Source organism: Austrofundulus limnaeus, unplaced genomic scaffold (assembly GCF_001266775.1).
Source record: "Austrofundulus limnaeus strain Quisiro unplaced genomic scaffold, Austrofundulus_limnaeus-1.0 Scaffold63, whole genome shotgun sequence".
NCBI lineage: Eukaryota > Metazoa > Chordata > Actinopteri > Cyprinodontiformes > Rivulidae > Austrofundulus > Austrofundulus limnaeus.
Window position 1 is genome coordinate 235,333 of NW_013952465.1, and position 11,368 is coordinate 246,700.

At 39.9% G+C, this 11,368-nt stretch overlaps 1 long non-coding RNA gene across 1 annotated transcript; it reads right to left on the reverse strand.

Moving 5' to 3' along the window:
• Positions 1-7,209: 7,209 nt before the first annotated feature.
• On the reverse strand, positions 7,210-9,261 carry LOC106518557 (uncharacterized). The gene is made up of 3 exons (XR_001310332.1): positions 8,774-9,261; positions 8,601-8,674; positions 7,210-7,262 (listed from the first exon to the last, which is right to left on the reverse strand). It is a non-coding gene; the product is annotated as an uncharacterized LOC106518557 (long non-coding RNA).
• Positions 9,262-11,368: the final 2,107 nt, after the last annotated feature.

An 11,368-nucleotide genomic window follows, 5' to 3' on the forward strand; every position in this document is an offset into this window, starting at 1 on the left:
TCTATTACCAGCTTCAGCTCCAGCACAGCCTGGAATGTGAAGAATCCCACTGGGCTGGGGTTCTGGTGCAGGGGTCCAAACCTCACATTTCTGCTCATACTCATTTTTCCTTCTCTTTGAGTATTGTATTTGGATAGGTGATTGTAATGTAAAAGGAATGTAGAGTAACAGTTTGAAAAGCTGCGGACAAAGTTGAGATGTTGGTCAAATTATACAAGGCCTCTGTTCTTCTTTTACAGCCTAGATATTATATAAACTTTCATGAGTTTAAATAAGAGTTTCAGATTTACAAAGAAAAAAAAAAAGGGGGGGGGGGTAAAAGAAAAACTTAATTTAGAAAAAAATAAACGTGGAGCAGCAGCAGCTTTGGGATGAGTAACAAATTGCACCATGGATCACTAATGTGACACTAATTGCTTCTTAGCCTGTCAAAGGACACGAGAGAGAAGAGACAGAGAACAGGGAGGATGAGAAAAAAGTGACGAGAGGGAGTACCGGGTGCTGACTGAGGGCAGTAATGACTGCCAATGGAATGCCTACACCCATAATCCTTTCTGTCACCGCTAACAGATCCTCTTGACCTCTGAACTTCTGATGTAAGAAAGGAACAGAGAGGAAGTCACAGCTTAATGAAATTTCTCTGTGGTTATCACGTGTTTGAGAGCGGCGGCGTTTTGTTCTTTTGGCCAGTGGACTGTCGATGACACATTCTCAATACTCAATAAGTAAAGCGGTGACAACGTGTTTGACCTATTGTTTTCAGCGTGTTTTTGGTCCCACATGAAAGGTTAAAGGACAAGGATTTCTTAACGGAAGTAAGAGGGGAAACTGAGAAACAATTTCATGTAACATCTCCAGATATTTTGTGTGGTTATTTTCTGCCAGAGCTGGACTCTGCTGCTGTTTTCCTGCGGTTGGCCAGGCTAATCACTTACATATTACCCAAGTATCTGCAGGCCTAACAGTGGATCTGTGTGTGTTTCGAGGTGTACTGTGATCTATATGTCAACAGAAGGGCCAGGTCTGAAGACATGGGCCAGAGCTGTCAAAAATTTGTCATCGATTCCCTCTGCCTTGTCATCATCAGTCTTATCTGATCCCACTGTGTCGCTCAGCCCATACTCTCCTCCCTTGCTGGAAATGGAAACACAGACATGCTGTGTTAAGATAGCCATTGATAGACCAGAAGGGTTTTCCATAAGTCGATTTGCTCACATTTAATCCTGTTCGCTACTAGCCAAACTTAATTTTTATGATATAATACCTCATTAAAATTTGGAATTTAAGTTCCATTTTCTTTCATCCTAATCAGTTTGAAATGTACTTTGAACACATAAGAGTTGCACTGTCAATATGGTTTAAGATAAAGCAGGATAGAAGAAAACAGTGTATTATACAGGCCATGCTTCTTTTGGCTGATGAACCTGAGTAAATTCCCTCAAACGTTAMGTATACTTTTTATTACTTCTAACATCTAGTATTCTAAAACATGTTATGGTCAAGAAGCATAATAATCTTAGGTATATAATTTCACTGGCTCATCAACATGGATGAAATGTCTTTGCTTTCTTTGGTTGCTCAAAATTGAAGCCACAAGGTCTTATTTTACAGGAGCTGCCATATTGTGTTTTTGAACTCAGTGTCTGCAGACTCTGGAGCTGTTCACCCCCACACACAGTTGCAGTGCTGTTTTTGTAAGCACAAAATAATTACAACTAAATCCATTAGAAATAGATATTTTGATATGCAAAGTAAAAAGAAATCATTAGGTGTTAACAAATAAGGTGGTTATACTTTTTTTAAACCAAGTTTACTTTTTCAAGTTTTTTTTTTTTTTTTTTACTATGGGGATCCTGATTTTGTTACGACTTCAACGTCCAGGTTCCCAAGTATTCAACAAAAAAATATAAGCACTATATTTATTATGTTTTATGCATCCATCCATTTTGGGGCTGCAAGTTGATGCTCACTCTGCATGTATTTATTTGGATGATTTTGTTTTCATTGACTTTACTTAGTTGTTTATCCTTTCATTTTATATATGGCGGAGGGATCATGCACCATGCCAGTTCCTATGCTTGCTTCCTTTGAGTGTGCTAGCATGTTTTTGATCCTACTCTTTCCCTCCTACAGAGTCTGCTACACTGACAAGTCACTTGACAAACATGCAATCACCGTAGTCACAGACAGCCTCTTTAGTTAGAGCAGAGAGCAGTGTGAATTATGGTTGAGATGGAAACCTTTGAATTATGGGTAAGCTCTAAAGTGCCTCTTGTCCAGGGAAAGAAGAAGAGGAGGAGGGATCTTTGCAGACTTGTGCCATAAAGGATCTTAGACAGAGACCGGACCTGGCTAACTGCAGCAGGACCAGAACAACAAAAGGCTAACCTAAACACCGACCAGCAGAACCGGAGAAACCCAACCTGGCTAGGATATGACGGTGCATCTCACCACGAAACAGTGAAGGAGGTTTATGGCATGTAACCTCAGTCCTTCATACGCTGAAGCCAGCATAGGTTTGGAACACAACATTGCAGGCATTCCTGCCTAATTGTACATTTGTCCTCTTTCAAAGGGAAGAAGTGTAAGGCCAGATACAAAGAATCTCGGGATAGGACGATAGCGCCAGCATCTTTAGCCTCCTGAGGGCTATTTAAAGGTACAGTAGGCTGTATTTTCCGCCGCACATTGAGGCACCCACCCTTCCGCCTGGCTCCATATTGGAACCAGATGCTGCTTGATGCGAGGCCCAACTAATTTAAGTGGACAGGGCACATGGAAGCGACTCGCCCTGAATGCATACCACCCCCTGTTGGTTTTCATGTGATGAAAAATCTGTGCAATATGGTGGGGGAGGKCCTTTCAGTGGCGCACATATAAACCATACTTGTTCACAATAATACAGTGAGCATGTGCTCTTGTACTTTAAGTAACTTTTTATACGCAGCCACAAGAGACGTCACCACATACACAGAAGCTCTGAAAGCTAAGCTTTAAGACACCAAAAAGAGGAACACAAAACTGTGTTCACATGAGGCAGTCATTAGTGTTAGCCGGCTCTATAGCTTTTGTTTATCGCAGTTTTCTAATAAAATTTAAATTACTGTTATTCATTTAATTGTTCAACACCATCTAACTTTCTAATAAAAATAATTTATTTTCATATGTTAAACATTGATAGGGTTTGCATTAAGCCTAAAAAGAATAGTAAAAGAATAGTTCAGCATTTTAAAAGARTTTTGTTTTCACCTAAATAAACGAGCTAATGGCTAATCTGAGCAAGGCCAAAACCAAAGCGAATAGCTGCCATCTTAAAACAACTCCAGTCTCAAATTGGTTTTAAATAGTGGATCGTGTAAATGTTGTTTTATAAGCTTTTACATTTCTGTCAGTTTTACATTACTTTTTTTAATAGAATGATGTGATTTTTTTTGCAAGCGCAARTAATATCATCAGCTACCAGCACTTCTAATGCAGCCTGGATTGCTTTCTCCAGAATATTTCTCCCAGAATAAGTGTGTAATGCAAACTTTCYAGCAGTTTAAATGTTTGTAAAATAGAAATCATAAAAACATTTCAGAAATCTTTGAGAATGGAGTTAGTCTAAAATGCTCTGAGGCTCTGCTCAGACTAGCTTTTCATTCTTGTAAGAATTAAAATCCGATTCATCAAAACTGAGGTAATTAAAAAATCCTTTTACGGCAAGTAATAAATGATTTTTTCACAACATTTTCTTAGAAACTTACTTCAAAACATCTGACCTATTGCTTTCATATCTTATCTAGTTGGAAATGACTCCATCAACAAATAATCATTCTCCTGTAGGGAGACAYTGCTGCAGCACTAAGCCTAGAAACTTATCCTCCTATAAATTATGGAAGTGCTCACAACTGTAAGAACTATTTTATCAGTTCTTAGTGTTTGCAACATATGGCTGTGCACATGTGTACTTGCTTATATGTATGTGCATGTCAAGATAAGAAATGCAGTAGTTCTGCAGAGCTGACAGGTAACAGAGTTGAACAGGGTGGAAGGAATTATGGCTGGGAAGCAAATTGAAACGTTGCAGGGCTTCAGAGCCAAAACCTCACTGATGGTTAATTGTTGTGTGACAAAGCTGCGTGCAGCACTTTAGCCGGATCTAACTTAGCGTAAATGAAAATATCATTCTTACAGTATTTATTCAAATGAAATACGAGTTGCTTYAAAAGCAGGAAAGCAAATGTTGAAAGAAAATTCACCCAAACTGTGAATTAACTCCCTCTTATCTCAGCTTTCTTGCCTGTTCTGGATCGTTCWGCTGTTTGTTCTGCCATGTACACATTAAGGTGATCGGTTAACAACGTTTCCCTGAATAGACACTCATTTGTGCAAATCCCTCAGGATCATCCTGTGAACGAACACTAACTGTGAAGTGAAAACTTGCAGATTGGACAGGAAATTTCCTCTTTGATACTGTGTGTTTGTTTAGCTGGACTCAGTTGACCCACATTGACCTGTCTTCTCAAGTTCAGCTCTCTGCAGCCAGAACTCTCCACACACCAGCAGCCTTCCACCAGCAAAGTTTACAGCCTTTTTGATAACATATATTTGGGCGATGCAGTTACTGTTTCACTCATGTTATGCCAGAAAAGTGTTTGTATCACCTAAGTGTTGTGAAATGACTTTATGTCAAAAGAGCAGATGCATCTTCAAAACAAMTAATTTTGAAAAACTGTCCAAAATATGGTGTTTTCATTGCCTTTGTACACTGTATAATCATGATTTTTACCTTCTTAAGTCACATAGTAGAATGATCGTCTGTAGAGTAAGTATACCCCTCCAGGTGAAGTATGCCTTGGTGTGGAAAATGTGATAATCCGAAAAGGATTTCCGTCCGAGCCCAATGTTGATTCTGAGATAAAGCTGRTGAGCGCAGAATCCTGAGGTTGCGATTTAAGGGACTTCTCTGCAGAACCATCCGCTGCAACAATGACACACAAATGCAATCTTACATTAAGGTGCACGCAGAAACACAAAGGGGTTAAGGGGTTGAAATGTTATCATTGTGTGGGGCTGCGGGGTGTGGGGGGGCACCCTTTGGGCGTGATTAGGTGTTGTTTTTACTGTCCCTCTGGTGTCCTTAAGCTTAGCTAGATGTCACAGCTATGGCAGGAATGCTTGAGTGAAGAGGCCAAGATGGGGTCAGAGCAAGGATGTAAACATCAGCATTTTCTCTCTTAAAAGGATTTGGGCCCACTTGAGGAGAAAAAGCTCTACCACAGCACAAAGCTTGATCCTTAGCACCTGGCCCAAGGCACACACCTATGGCCAGCTTACCTCAGACGTAATCCCTTTTTAAAACTGTTTCTGGGGCACAGAACTATCCTTAAAACTGGCTTTTTAGTTTGAGTCATAAGCTGCGAGTTGTTGCTGCATGTCAGGATTGGGAGAAAAGCTTTTACTACAGATTGCTATCAGAGCAGACAGTAGTTTTACGCCCTCTCTGGAGCTGTGCCATTGCAGGCCGTGGACAATGGGAGCGTTGTGCATTGCTGATCGGTAGATCTGCTCAWAACAACAGACTAAATTGTAAAGTCGCAATGGGAGGAGCAAGGGTCAAATAAATCCTGGTTTTCAGTTAGACACAAATATGCCTTTTGCTTTGTCTTAGAAATCCGTTTTGAAATAACAGTATAAGATAAAGGTAAGCTTTGACTGCAAACAATAAGTGATCAGAGAGATTTCATGCACGATATAGGCAATAATGTAAGGAAAAAGACAAGATAGAAGGAAAGCCTTTTTTTTWATGTGACAGGCCTGCAGCCCCATCTACTGTTGCACCACACAATAGAAGCAAAAGATGCCCAAAGGCACAGATATCTGGGATGAGTGTCTCTAAATCAAAGCAAAACACTGTTGGGAGTCAAGTGGTTGGAAAGAATGGTGGCGGCTAAAGTTTTACATAAATTCTTTTCTTTTTTTGTTTGCATTGTTCTTTATTGTAATGTGAAAACTATATTTAAGTAGATACATGTTCTCTCTCTGTATACCACTGTCTGGGTTATACTAAAACAGCACARGATTTCAACCACTTGGACCACACAAACACAAAACTGGTGGTGTGTTTTTCAAAATTGGAATGTCTGGTTCTAATCCTTTGATTTGTACATTCAGTTTGCAGRTAAAATGAAAGAGCTATCATTCGTTTTGAAGGAATGCATATCACCTGTGACCTTTCTTGTCAGCCTTTTAGAATAAAATGAGGTTTTGTTGAGGAACGGCGGAGTTGTACCCTTGAAGAAGAGATGGAACATTTCAACKAAGAAAAATCCATCCAGAGAACCCGACTCAACRTTTTTAGATTTTTCTACCTGGATKATTGAAATGCATCAGGACAGAGGWGTACCTGTCTTGGTGAAAACCTTAAAATTTTTTTTGCGATGAGCAGCCTTATGTGATATCACAAGATGTTACACTTTGTGTGAGTGTGTGTTGTGAATGTTRGTGATCTACTTACACATCAAATTTTAGCTCAATATTTGTCAAACTGACAGTTATAGATGTGTTGTTTGTTTTTCAAGGTCASTTGGTCAATGTAGCCATCCATTATCTTTACCTGCTTCTTCCTTTCAGGGTCACAGGAGTCACTGGTGCCCAAGTCCACCAATCACTGCGCGAGGGGCAGGGTATACTCTGGACTGGTCAATCAAACAGGGGCGGAGCCAGGGGGTGGCCAGGGGTGGCCATGGCCACTGCAGACAAATCTTTGGCCACCCCATTGGCCACCCTGCTGCACACACCCCTTTCACAGTGAAACAACGTTTAGGGGTGTAATAATCCTCCTGAACAGTTGGTGGCAGTGTTTAACAGTTTGAAACATCACCAAGCTCTATCACKGAAGAAGAGTAAAGACAAGTAAGTGATGGTTTTCTTTATATCTCCTTAACGTCCGGGTCTAAAATACCATAAAAAGAACAAATGTGTCAAAMGCATGTGTGCCGTCAGGGCCAGCAAAGGATTCTCTGTTGGCCTAAACACAATCAGAATCACTACATTTTAGAATGTTTTATATTTAWTATAATAGTTATTAATATTATTATAAAGATATTTTTATTATTTTTGAATCACCTGTTCTCTTCGTTTCATAGTTTTTCTCCTGGTTGCGCAGCGTCCAGCAGCTTGTATTTATTTAGAGCTTTTATCCAATCATATTTCGATCATCATCTGTTGCTAGGGTCCAGAAATTTGCCTCAGGCCTTCAGAACGAACAGCGAAGGCACCTGGAGGGTGAAACAAACAGCAGTGATACTGTTGCTTTGACCAATCAGGTGCTGAGTTGAAGACCTCAGGGCCTGCGAGCTGGCCTCAGATAGCGTCATCATTTTCTCATCGTTTGGCTGATCAGAGAGCAGGAGTCACAACCTGGAAACTAGATTTCTGTAGCGTCTTACAAGCTAAATGCTGAGTGGACATTCTCAGCATTACAGGAAATTAAACTAATAACAAAAATACAGAACAGAACAGACTGGACTTTCAGTGTTAGCTTCATGGTGGTGATAGAAAAGGACTTATTGTTGAAACGGAAACAGGAGGACCTGAATGACAGAGGAGCCGGATTTTTCTTGAGAAATAAAAGGAGAATGGAGTTTTTAAACGGATAATAAAAAGTTTCAGTGATTAAAATATATGTTATTTAAATGTTTTATTTAGCTATCACCTTTTTTTGTCACCATACTGTGTAATTTTATGTTCTGAAGGCTGCATGATGATCTGTCCCTTTTAGTTATGAGTAGACCTATCACTACATCAGAAATAGTGAAACACCCATCTAAATTTACTGTTGGTGGTTATCAGTATTGCACCTGTTCATTGGGTAAAATTATTAATATTAGTTTAAACATGCAGTTGAGGGTCATCATTATTTGGCAAAATTTGACATGTTTTACAATAAATATAAATCAATAAACAAAATAAAAGAAAAGGCACCCCTAAAATTATTAGATATGATAAATTGTGTCACATTAATTAACCTTATCTCAGCCAAAGAAGTGAGTTTAAAAACAGGACGATGGAACTAGTTCAATAAGTACTCTGTCTCTGAAATAATTATTAAATCAAGCGTTAATTTATTTAGGTAAAAGTATGTTAAACTACCTGGTAAAATACAGCAGAATGCAGGAAATGGCATCAACTTAGTTAAAAAATTTCTGGAGGAGGACCCCCCCCCCCCCCCAACAGTGTGTCCCCCCACTTTTAAAATGGTTCTGACACCCATGTTTATACAGTAGTCACTGCCTGTATAAGGACATAAGGAAATGACCAAAACACAAAGATCTTCAAAAACCTTGAAGCAAAAAATGATGTAATTTTCCTGGCCATCCCTGTGTGAGTAGTTGGTCCCAGTCTGGCCACCTCTGAGAAAAATGTCTGGCTCCACCACTGCAAACAAAGGTGCATGGCAGCCATCTTCACTTCAAAAGTTGGAGTTGTAGATGTACAGCCAATGGTTTCATTCTGCAAATACCCTTAAACTCATTTCAATGATTTATGAGATATTTCGCTAACAGACAGGAACAAAAAACACAAACACCAATACATGTAAAAACAATATCACCCACCTTTGACTCATTTCCTGCTGAGCCTCTGCAGACAATTGAACTTCTTGATTGCTCCAGATCTGCATTAGTGCAAACTGGAAAGAAAGAAAAAAAATKAAAWGTTTGTCAGTAGTTTGATAAGTCTCTTTTTTTCTGCAGTAATTTTGACRTGCAGATAATGAGTTCTTTCTGACAGAGTGAAACTGGCCCAGCTGCAGTTGTGCAGGTGAATGATGTCCTCTGCTTCCTGGCTCTGAAAAGGGGCTCTGTGTGGTCCTGGTTTCTTTACATCATCCCAAAATGTGCGCCGAATGGGAACCTGTCATCCACGYTGCCATTTGATATGCTAGAATACTCAGAGTGATTGTTGATATTGCCAACTGACCTTTTTTTTTTTTTGTGGAGGGGGTTGTTTTGTTTTTGGTACTGTGTCTGTGTGTGTAAAGCTCCTGTAGAGGTGTATAGTATCCACAGCTGTGAGGAAACTGGGCCTACAATCTGTCTCACCAGAACTGTGTAACCCGAGTTAGAGTAAGGTTAAGGGTCAGTTATTGAACTTGAATTACTCTGGGAGAGGCCTCCCTCAGCCCCGCACCGCCCRTCTCAGCCACCCTGTGGGGTTTGTTTGTTTTCTCTCCCGGTCTCTCCCAGAGCTTACCCGGTCCTCTGTAATGAGTATTTAATACAGACCCTCAGACATGTTTACATTGCATGTAACAGCAACTGGTTGTGTGATCAACACACTTAGAACATGCATGTCAAACTCCCCAGGTGTGTGTGAATGTGTGTGAGTTCGGCTTTGGTGACATTTGGGGGCAATTTTAAGACAAAAATCCTACCTTTGGGGACATCTGGTGCATTTGGGGACAAAAGTCGAGTCCCCATTTGGTTTAAATGGCATCGGTGGGTTGGGGGTTGGGTTTAGGATCAAGGTGTGAATTGAGTTTAGGTTAGTTTTAGGGTCAGGTAGGTAGGTACCTGTGAGGTTAGCCTTGAGGTAAATGGTCAGAGTTAGGCTGTAGAAATGTAATGGAAGTCAATGGAATGTCCCCAATTGGATGGCTGTGCAAACTTGTGTGTGTGTGTGTGTGGATGCGTGCATGCCCCCTTTCATTCTAGCTCACACTCTATTTTCCTTATTTTAGAAGTCTGTAGCCTGAGGGGAGGAACACCTGCCAGGTTTTCCCTTCTCAATCTCAGATAAGACAAAAGACATAGTAGGGGTGTTTAGTTACACAAAGAAACAGACCCTGGATTATTAAAACCTCCCGTCTCCCAGTCGCAGCAAAACTCCAGGTGTGAATGATGTCCAAAAAAAAAGAAAAAGAAAAAGAAAAAAAACAGTGCAGAGTCCAATATTCTTTTTATTTTTTCTTCAAACTCATAATTTAACCTGAACCACAAGTCCCGGGCCTCCTCTGCAAGCTGTTACATTTTTAACATATCATTTTCACCGCACATGTTCCGTGTTATGTTAGTTAGCAAGGATTTCGATTTGAATAGACAATAAAGTTCCYGAACCTTGAGAGAAGGATTATTCCTGATTGTAAGCAGAAGAGAAGTGGCAGCTTCTCTGTAAATTTATGCCACAGCACCGTCTGTTGGTAAAATGTACTTACTGCTCCCATTAAAAAAAAAAAAAAAAGCCTTGAAAGCCCCGGTATGACTTTGGTCTTTTTATAGGCGAAGACCACATCCCTGGAGTCTTTGAAGAAATTGTGTTCTCTAAGTAGTAGCTAGAGCTGCCAGCACTTACTCACTATTTTATGAGTGGTAGAGGAACCCTTTGAACTGCACCCATTAAGAATCCAGTACTGGATGGTCTTGCAGAGGTGATCGCGGATTCTTTTGCACAAAATGACGGGAGTTAAAAGCACCTGGCTTCTTTGTGTTTGTTATTCTTTGTAATTAGTACCCAGCATGTAAAAGATTTAATTTTCCACCCTTTGAATTGCGTACAGATATTTTTTCATGCACCCAACATTTTCTGCATACTCCCAGCTCAGACTGAATTACCTCCTTGGCAAAAGACTGTTAGTGGTCCATTCATTTAGATCAGGTGTGTTTAAGAAGGTAAACATCTAAAACATGCAGGTGGGCCCCGAGGACCAAGGTTGGTGACCGCTTCCTCAAAGCATACCAGATAAACGACATCAATCAATTACCTTTAAATGTATGTCATCTTTCACTGTCTGCAAATTATAACCTGATTTTAAATCAACCTACTCTTGCCAGTACATATACATCTGTAATCATGGTACTTTATACCAGTCTATATTTTAACACTTTTCTTCATCTTAAAGGCAAAACCACTATTTACTGTTACAGAAACAAGTTGATTTGAACAGAAAAGGAGAATAAATGTGGCCTTTGTTTTCAAGAGTTAGGTACTAATATATATATATATGAATKTGTCTGCTCAATGTCTTTGAATATTGACACTGTTTGTCATGCTTTTTTGAGGTTCACTGAAAATAAGGCATTGACACATCACTGTGCATTGCACTCAAGGATAGAATGGCCTGCTCTGGCCACCAGAAGGTTCTGCCATTGGTATACATTTATATGCAATACAATACTGTGCGTCGACATCTTTCCTCTTAAATTTGAATTCTAATTGTACAGAAATTCATTTGCTTGGATTTGTCTGAATTGGGATTAAAAGGACAGAAAGAAAGACAGCACTGGTGAACTCATCAATGCAAAAAAAAAAAACCTGGAGGCCCACGGAAGACAACAGTGGTGGATGATGGCAGAATAATCTCCACGGTGAAGAGAAACCCCTTCAC